This window comes from Littorina saxatilis, linkage group LG9, assembly GCF_037325665.1.
Source record: "Littorina saxatilis isolate snail1 linkage group LG9, US_GU_Lsax_2.0, whole genome shotgun sequence".
NCBI classification, from domain to species: Eukaryota; Metazoa; Mollusca; class Gastropoda; order Littorinimorpha; family Littorinidae; genus Littorina; species Littorina saxatilis.
This window is the reverse complement of record NC_090253.1, coordinates 27344795-27355034: the sequence shown is the minus strand read 5'-3', so window position 1 is coordinate 27355034 and position 10240 is coordinate 27344795. Positions and strand designations below refer to the sequence as shown.

General features: G+C 40.8%; 1 non-coding gene across 1 annotated transcript; it reads right to left on the bottom strand.

The window, feature by feature from the left end:
* Positions 1–2808: 2808 nt before the first annotated feature.
* Positions 2809–2880, bottom strand: Trnad-guc (transfer RNA aspartic acid (anticodon GUC)). Its single transcript has one exon. It is a non-coding gene; the product is annotated as a tRNA-Asp (tRNA).
* Between the last annotated feature and the right edge of the window lie 7360 nt (positions 2881–10240).

Sequence of the window (10240 nt, the reverse complement as noted above, 5' to 3'; positions counted from 1 at the left end):
GAAAAGCCCACAACTTCTAAGGCGAACAACTCTGCAGAGAACACTGCCAGAAGTGTATAAAAGGGGAAAAGCTAAACGGTTTTGTGCGCTCCAGCACCGTCAGTTTGTCAGAACAGGAGGTGGTCCATACCATTTAGGAGCCTGACCATACCAATGACCCTTCCCCTATATAGGGCCTACTCAAAAAGTTGTGTAGGGGAAAGGCTCCTAATATGGACCGGCTCCTAATATGGACCACCTCTTGTTCTGACAAACTAACGGCGCTAGACCGCTCAAAACAATTTCATTCGCTTTATTCACCCTCGGGGATTGACGAAGCTGTACTGTCTGTGTCAGTTGACGGTCTAAAAATAGCCCAAGAGTCCTGTTGCTAAACAATGCAATAAAGAATTAATTATTTCTCGTAATTGGTAAGGACTTAAACCTAAAACTTTGCAGGAAGCTTAATTTATACATCCCCGCAACGATGGGAAAAGCCCTGGAAGTAATTAAACTAATTAAATAGGACTATGTCAGCCTTTAAGATCTAATGCTTTTTACAGATTTTCTGTTCATTTTTAACCTCCATTTAAGACTCGACTATAATTATCAGTAACTACGATTTCGAACCTGATTATCTCAGATTTTTGTGAGGTCGAAGGGGGCCCAGGCACACACACACATGCACAACACACACACATGCACAACACACACAATACACACACATGCACAACACACACAATACACACACACACATGCACAACACACACATGCACAACACACACAATACACACACATGCACAACACACACATGCATAATACACAACACACACAACACACACATGCACAACACACACAATACACACACATGCACAACACACACAATACACAACACACACATGCACAACACACACATGCACAACACACACAATACACACACATGCACAACACACACAATACACACACATGCACAACACACACAATACACACACACACACACAAGATAAGCGGACGTCAGGTAATAATTATAAACAGTAACTATGTTTCATTGATTTTCTGTGATGTGAAGAGGTCTGAAAACCACGTGAAAGTCATAAATCAATAAAGGCTTATTTGCAGGCTAAAGAGCAGAATCACGGCAGGCCCCAAAACTAAGGATATGACACTAACAAGGAACTTAGTCGATAAATATCGACAGGGGGCGGACAAATGGTTTACATGTGAAATGTGTGTATATGGGTGTGGTTCTGAAACAAACAAACCATGTGAACCCCCCCCATCCCACCGCTCGCGGGCTGAACGACTGACGTCACATGTCGCTTCGGTCTTTTCCTGAGAAGAACACCGCATGTACATAATACACAATTCGATCGCGTAGCACTGCCAATGCACATTTTCGCAACGAAAACCGTGCTACTGTTTCTTGTGTGTTAAATCTGAAAGCAATATAAGTGAACGAACAATTGAAAACTGATATCACGTTACTAAACTCCCAAAAGTAATACATTACTTCTGACTGCGGTACACAATACGGCAGTCACCTCTGCGAATGCTGTCGAAGAATCTAACCGAAAGTAAACATTCTGGGAATCTACGCGCATCGGCCTTGACGCAAGTTCAATACTGAACCAATGAGCGCGCCGCGGCGAAGTTGGCCGCTGTAAGTCTCGCAGCGCTGGCTGGCTGAGCGAGTTGCGTGTCCATCCATTATTATTAGGTCCAAGCCGCACTGTAGACCAGATTAGTAGGTGCTTGATTTTGGTATTTTGATTTTACATAACATTAAACCTTTCTTGGGGTTCATGGTCATGGCAACAGCCATAATAATATTATATCATGTATAATATTACATTTCAGCATATTTGAATTACATGTCATCATACCAAACTGTCATACATTTTTATTCCTACATCATTCTGATTGATCACAACCAAACCTACTATCAGTGGACACATCCAAATGTAAGCGCCTGTTCTTGACAACTTTTAATCGATCTAAAAATAGCAACTTGCTGGGCCCTCTGCCGCCAACAGACACTGTTTGGCCTGTAGGTAAAATGTACAATGTATTTTCTGATTTGTGCACAAAAGCTTTTTTTCTTTTTTCTTTTTTTTAACATAACAATGTTTAATGTCACTGTATGTTTAAAAGACCATGGTCATATTTGTAAAAAAAATGTTAAATTAGAAAATAAATAACATTTTGGTTCATGATTTTTCCTACACCTGTGCTAAAAATAAGAAATAAAAATGTCGGGTATATAAGTCACTCAAATACAGATAGGTATGAATGGCTCGGTTTGAGTTTGTTGCAGTTGACCCTGCACAATGCGACATATCATGTTTTTGTTGAACAATTTTGACGTCACCCCTCCCATAGGGTGACGTATTTCACAACTTCCTGTGTTACACAAACTCTGTGATGACCAATTTTGACGTCACCCCTCCCATAGGGTGACGGATTTCACAACTTTCTACAGATGAACAATGTTGCCTTCACCCCTCCCATAGGGTGACGGATGTCACAACTTCCTGTGTACACAAACTGATGACGTATTTCACAACAAAATGGCGCTGCCCATGGTCAACCTCTAAACTATCCGTATAGAATGGGGGCGTCCTCGCCCCCATAATAATACTAACAGCCTAATTTGTGCAAAATGTACTGCTCTGTATTTGACTGTCCTTGATACAATTCGTTTGAATTACTTTGTTGCAAATGAATGGTTCTAGGATATCAACAGTGACTTTTAAGCAGAGGTGTGTGTGTGTGTGTGTCTTGCCTTGACAAAATTAATTGCTGCGATCGCGAGAGAGAAAAAAATTGGACCTCCCCGGCGGGGAATTGAACCCCGGTCTCCCGCGTGACAGGCGGGGATACTGACCACTATACTACCGAGGACCCGATAACGTAGAAGAAAACTATTAATATAAAGACTAATTTAATTCGAGCGACAACAGTGTTCTACGCCAAAAGCAGAAGAATTGTAACGTTTAATAGGATTACAATGGATTAAAAGGTAAGAGTTTAGTCTACCATTCCACCTCTTCCACTGTTTTTCTTAAATAAGCCCAGACGACAGTTATTAAAGGTAAGGGAGATAATACCCATAAAGGTTGGCTTTAAAGCAGATCTGGCTTACCTCCCTTGTTTTGGGTAGACCAGCAAAATCAACACTAGAATAATCATAATAGGTCGAATGATAACATTGATTACATTTTGTTGTTGTTTTACATTTATGAAAAAACATCAAACGCAGAAGTCTTGCCATAGAAAAATATGTTCTAAGTTGACAGACCTCTTTCAGTAGAGGTTGTAGAACACTAAAATAGGTAACTCGAATCTGCCAATTAACATGACCTCTAGTTAGTCATTTCTTACCTTAGAATTCCTTGAACTAACAGAATAAATTCACTTTTAAAAGTGTCTATCACTTTTGCTACTTTTTCTCAAGGGTAGACTAGCTGTGGCGGGGTGGTAAGACGTCGGCCTCTTAATCGGAAGGTCGAGGGTTCGAATCCCGGCCGCGGCCGCCTGGTGGGTTAAGTGTGGAGATTTTTCCGATTTCCCAGGTCAACTTATGTGCAGACCTGCTGTTGTGGCTTATTCGTGTGTACATGCAAGCACAAGACCAAGTGTGCACGGAAAAGATCCTGTAATCCATGTCAGAGTTCCAGCATGCTTCCTCCGAAAACGGCGTATGGCTGCCTAAATGGCGGGGTAAAAACGGTCATACACGTAAAATTCCACTCGTGCAAAAACACGAATGTACGTGGGAGTCTAAGCCCATGAACGAAGAAGAAGAAAAAAGAAGAAGTAGACTACACCCTGAACAGAAATCATATTATTTCATTTACTTTATTATCCCAATAGCAATGCTGGAAAATTCGGGTCGCTTCCTCCCAGTGGAAAGCTAGCAGCAACACGAGTCGTGCTACCCAGGTGTGTATGTGTTTAGGTGTCATCAGCCACCTGCACTAATGGCAGAATAATCAAGGTCTTTTACGTGCCACTGTGGTGACACCGAGATGGGACATGGATACCGTCTCTGCGTCTGCACATTAAGTTGACCCGTGTCCGTCCCTGTCTGGATTCAACCCCGTGACCCTGGGATCACGAGTCCAGTGCTCTACCAACTGAGCTACCGGGCCCCCACATGATATATCACAGACAAGTTATGTTTGGAATATTTTAAAGTTTCTTGGTAGGCATTGTGTGCGCAGATTACAGATAAAATGATTTAGTGTGTGTGCGTGCTTCACACACTGGTGCTGGCTTCTCTGAGTTGGCTTTGCCTTTTACCACACTTTAAACATTTTTTTTTTTTTACCTTGGAGAACACAACTATCATAAAGTAAGACTAAAAATCTAAGTGCAATTTAATAAGAGCGCATTTTTTCCCAATATCTTTACGGTTTAATAAAATTTGGTATCAAAGATACAAAACTCATCACCACTACAGTACCACAACAAAAAAACACCCACACACACTCAATTAAGTTAAGTGTACAGTGATGGGACGCTACTCTTTCGAATTATTTCAACAGTTGTCTTCCCTCCCATCCTGTTAACGAAAGTGAAACTAAACGCACGGGCCAAGACGCCGTTGTCGGTTTCGTTATGGTAAGCGGAATGCGTAATGATACATACATTTTCCTTAAGTTAACCACTACTACAACCACTAAAACTGTACACTTAATCTCTCTATTATATCAAAAAGATTACTGCACACTCATACACAAATAACTGAATACTCATGAGCTAACTTCCTTTAGTTTATTTTAATTCGTTGATGTCACACCAACAAAAACCACCCATAAAACACACAACGCACACAAGTTAAATTTCAATTTCAACGACAAACAATCTCAAAATTCAGGACAGATCTGCATCATATCAACCAATTCCTTAAAAACCTGAATCCCAGTGTGTTAAAAATGGCCTTTCAAAAAAGCTTATCCGGCACCCATGGCCAATCGTGTGCGTTTTGTCAAACCCACTACACAAGGGAAAAAAACCTTTGCCCGATTTCAAATTTGATTCTACTTTGCTTCTTCCCTAAAACGCTGTGTGATACCAGTATTTCACTAATCCCCGACAAAGCAGACAATTAACCCTTAGGGTGGTTGTCGCGACATATGTCGCGCTACTTTACGTATACCAGGCCTGTACCTTGGCGGTCGCCCGATCGCCCAGGGCGGGTTCAAATCGCGTCGGGCGAGTTCAAAATTCCTTTGAAATCACCCGCTGGGCGGGTTCAAATTTAGCTGAAGCACAAAGTCGATAAGCAACGCAGCCAATCGGAACGGCCGGCGAGCAAAGATCTCTCAAATATCTCTTGCCGCGATCTCAAAATCTGTCACTTCTCTACTGCCTACTCCCCCCCCCCCCCCCCCCACTTTGAGAAGGACTCAGGACTACCACCAATCAAGCCCAGACACATTGGCTGGACAACTACCCCCCTCGCCTCACTTGACCGTGTCATCACCCCTCCAGTGCCATTAGCCGCTGGCGATTGCATCAGCAGTCAAAATAGCTACCCACCTACCCCCCCTCCCCCCTCTCTCTGCGCTATTCACTTCACTTCAACCCCTCTCTTATCTAAGTCTTCCCTGGCCAGTCCTTGAGAGACTTTCACATGTTGTCAAAGAAACAGTTTCCTCTCAAGTAAAACTCGGTCATTGACCCCAGGTAAAACTCGGTCATTGACCCCAGGTCAATGTCTCTACACTGGGACAGGCAGCTGTGTTCAGATTGCAAGTACTGGTCATTGACCTAGGTCTCAAGGCCAACCAGCTATTACAATGCATCTGCCTTTGATCTGACCGCCCACCCAGAGCAAACATATTTCCCCTCTGTATTTTTCCTTTGATGTGGATCATTGCACTGATCCAGTTTCTGTGAAATATATAGGTCACTGACCGCAGGGATACTCACTGAGACCGTTTTCTAAAATATGTTCACACCAGCTTTGCAGGGATGCAACTCTGCTGAATCAAAAGCATACAGATCACCTGTAAACAATTCTAGGATCAGGAAATCTAAAAATCTTTTTGTTTTCATTAGGAAATAGAAATGAAATAATATAATGAATGCTTTTGATTATTTATGACTAAAGCTGTGGTTAATTTGGCTGGTATACTTTCTTTCTTTCTTTATTTGGTGTTTAACGTCGTTTTCAACCGTTCAAGGTTATATCGCGACGGGGAAAGGGGGGGGGAGATGGGATAGAGCCACTTGTTAATTGTTTCTTGTTCACAAAAGCACTAATCAAAAAAAATGCTCCAGGGGCTTGCAACCTAGTACAATGTCCTTACTGCGAGAATGCAAGTTTCCAGTACAAAGGACTTTCTTACATACTGCTTGACTAAAATCTTTACAAACATAGACTATATGGCTGGTATACAACATTCATACTGTCTTCTGCTGAATCTAACAGTAACATTAACTCACTCCCTACTGTGCGATTTTTCCTATGCTTTCCACTGCATGTATACTGGCCATTTGTATTAGTTGGTAAAAAAATCATTACTAAAGAAGTACTCAACACAGATATTTGAAACTTTCAGGGTTTACTGTTGATATGTTGATGCCCTTCAGTGCAAAGTTTCAAGTGTTTTACTTAGAAAATAGCTGATTTAGGTGGGGGGTATAAATAACCCTTTTTCTGGCATCAAAATTACGCTGAACGCAGGGCCATCACTTCAAATTCGCGTGGTTTACTCACTCACTACGAACCACTGCTATCGCAGTGGTCCCATGCACACCACTTCCCCACGAACCACTGCGATAGCAGTGTTTCAGCACGTGGCAGTGTTTCAGCACGTGTCGTACTGGTAGACGCCATTGTTGTTATGCAAATTTGCACAAAGCCAGCGAGTACGAAATCAAACCTCGCGTCATCGTTCTACATCAGACAGAAGTGAAACTAGCTTGGCAATTTGCAGACGATTGGTTAAACTTGAGAGCCAGCCTCTCTATTTTCGTACAAAAATTGACGTCATTGAGCTAAAAAAAATCCAAAGGTCAAACACTGCTATCGCAGTGGTTCGTGGGGAAGTGGTGTGCATGGGACCACTGCGATAGCAGTGGTTCGTAGGGAGTGAGTTAAGAACACACACATACAGAAAAACAAGAAAGCAACTTAGAACAACTTTTGTAGTCAGCTTTTTATAAATTTTTTCACACAACAAAAAACATAATTAAAAAAAAAAATTGCTGATTTACTTTTTTGTAAAGTGTGTGTGTGTTTATGTGGTAAGTGAAGTTCCATAGTAAATTACTTTATAAATTGTGTGGTAGGGGTACATAAAGGGGGTAACTTTCAGTGAGGTTTAGTGTGTTAAAACAAGGTTATTATCATATTAAAATATAGCATTTTAGTCATCAAGTCTTGTGTGTGTTTGTGGTAGTTATTAGTAGTGCAAATCCACATGTATGCATTAAAAGTATGAATGTACGTCTTTTGAGTACTAGATGAATACCCGCTCCACCGGGTACGACTTCGCCGGGAAGAAGTAGAGCCGAATACCCGGCTTTGTCGGGTGCAGCCGGCGCACCGTACGAAGGAAGGGAGATAAACGCGCAAAACACTGGAGAAGATAAGGAAGAGTTACTGGGAATGCCAGAAAAACCAAAATCGGTTCAGCGCTGCGCGCTGAGAGCACGCACGTGTTCAAAATTTTCCACGATTGTGTCCGGGGTCTACCTGAATATGCCCACCAAATTTGAAGCAGATCTATCGAGAACTTTGGCCGTGAATCGTGAACACACAGACAGACAGACACACACACACAAGCCGTATATGACTAAGTGCCAAAAGGTGCTCACAGAACAGAAGACGACTTTGTTTTACAATAAAAATGTTTCTAAAAACGTGTGTCTGCTGAAAATTGGTGTGTGTGTGGATGAATGTGCGAAGAGATAGTGGACATAATTTCGTGTGTCTGACTTGAACGGTTTTGAAGTTATCTTTGTTTAAAGTCAAAAATAACGCCAAAACCGGCCATCTGAAAAAGGACATCGTGATACCTCGTGTTTTGAATATGCCACAGAAAAATAACAAGAAGCACAAATGAATTGCATTTAGTTTGATTGAATGCCTGAAACATCGCTTTACAGACGAGACCAAACGTCAAATCTAAATCTCGAGAGAATTTTTTTTTTTCGATAACGGAATTTTAAGGTGTCGCACGCAAGATGATTCGTCATCACGGCATACATTTTTCAATCGCAGATATTTACTAAATTTCTTTTTCAAAAACTCTGGAATTGATGTCGACACGTCAAGCGATAACGGTGTATCAAACTGCTGTCTTTCAAGTAATCCAGCAAAGACTGCAGAACTTTTGAACAGCATTTTTGAAAACGATTTGAAAATTTCGTCATATCTTGCGTGCGACAAAATGTTCGGTAATTAACGGTTATTTTCTTTTAAAAACAAAATTTACATGTACAAAGATCTACTTCATTTACGGAACCACGTGACACATTCTGTGTTCAAAATTTGTGAAGAAATCACGAACCACGATTGCGCTATCAAGTGTTGAAATTATGTCGTCAACATCTTTTCAGATCTTGCGTGCGACACCTTCTTGCGTTCAACATAAAATGTCACTACCTTATCGAGTTTAATGGGTAAAACTAACTATTTGTTGTCTTAGTTTAATCTTCTTAATTAAAAGCGTAATAAAACCGAACTTCTAAGATGAATTTTAATTGAGATTAGCGAAAGAGCGGGCACGCAAGTCGACCTTAAAGTAAAAGAATGATAACACGAGCGTTTGTCGTGTTGTCTTGCGTGCAACACATTGTCCAAAAAGGAAAATGTATATTTTTCTCAGACGTTTTTTAAGTTGAAACCTTGAAACTTCACACACATTTGGGGTTTAATCGCCCCCATGCATGGTAAAAGTCTTGTTGACCCTTGTCAGATTTCAAGGTCACGGCTGGGTCACATGTGGTTCAGAAAACGGATGAAACATATTTTTTCAGAGATTTTTGAAGCTAGAACCTTCAAACTTCAAACAACGCTTTTGCTTAATGATTGTTCAACATGGAGAATTCAAGGTTGATCCTTGAGAAATGTGAAGGTCACAGCAGGGTCTCGTGTGGGTAAAAAAAAAAAACATAACCTTTTTCTCAGAGTTTTTCAAAGCAAGAACCTTGAAAGTTCACATCTTTGGGCTTAATAGCCTCCATACACGGTTAAAGTCTTGTTGACCTTTGTCGAATCTCAAGGTCACATGGGCAAATCAAAAACACGAAAATGCATCATTATCTCAGTTGTTTTTAAAGGGAGAGCCTTCAAACATCACACAACTCTCAACTCCGACTTAAAGAAGTTAAGGTAGATCCTTGTCACATGTCAAGGTCACAGAAAGGTCTCGTACGGGTAAAGCAAACAAAACAAACAGATAATATTCATTTTTTCAGCTTTGTTGTTAGCTAGAATAGAGGCACATGCCACCATTCCATTCAACATGACTCATAGAAATGTATGATGTATGACGTAATTGCATTGTGTGTAATGACGCGGCTGCATCTGTAGTTATTCCAGCCTTTGAAGAAATGGCGTTTTTCCTTGCTTGGACACATTTTTCCTTTTCTTGGATGTTTCCGGAGTTTGGGTGAGTTTGGTGTATATGGTTGAACACAATTTAAAATTTGCATAAAAGTGTATTAAAATAAACAGTGGTAGCCAGTCTCATCTGTTGTGTCGACAATTTAATCTCTTTTGTGTGACCTCAACTTGACCCCTCTGAATGCTCTCAATCATGGAAATTGACCACACTTTGATTATAACCAAACAACATCAAAACTTTGGAATGTGTGAAGTTTCAAAGGTGTTGCTTAAAAGGCGTTCGTGAAAATGACAATTGTATGTGTCTGACTTCAATGCGACCCCGCTGCGACCTTGACGTTTGATTTTATCAACCAGACTTTCATCATGTGTGAATGACTTCAAACACTATAAAACTAGTTGAAGAAATTGACAATTTTTCAAAGTTTAAGCCAGATGGCACTGCTGTGACCTTGAAATTTGACAAACATTAACCAGGCGGTCACCTTTTTTAGAAAATATCCTTAAAGGATCTTTAACCTCACTGTGACCTTGGAATTTGATGAGGTTTAATTTAACTTGCGTAGTGTGCCAAGTTTCAAGGCCCTAGCTTCAAAAACATATGAGAAAACCTCATTGAAAAATGTATATGTTTGACCTCAACGCGACCCTGCTGTGACCTTGACTTTTTCAACCAGA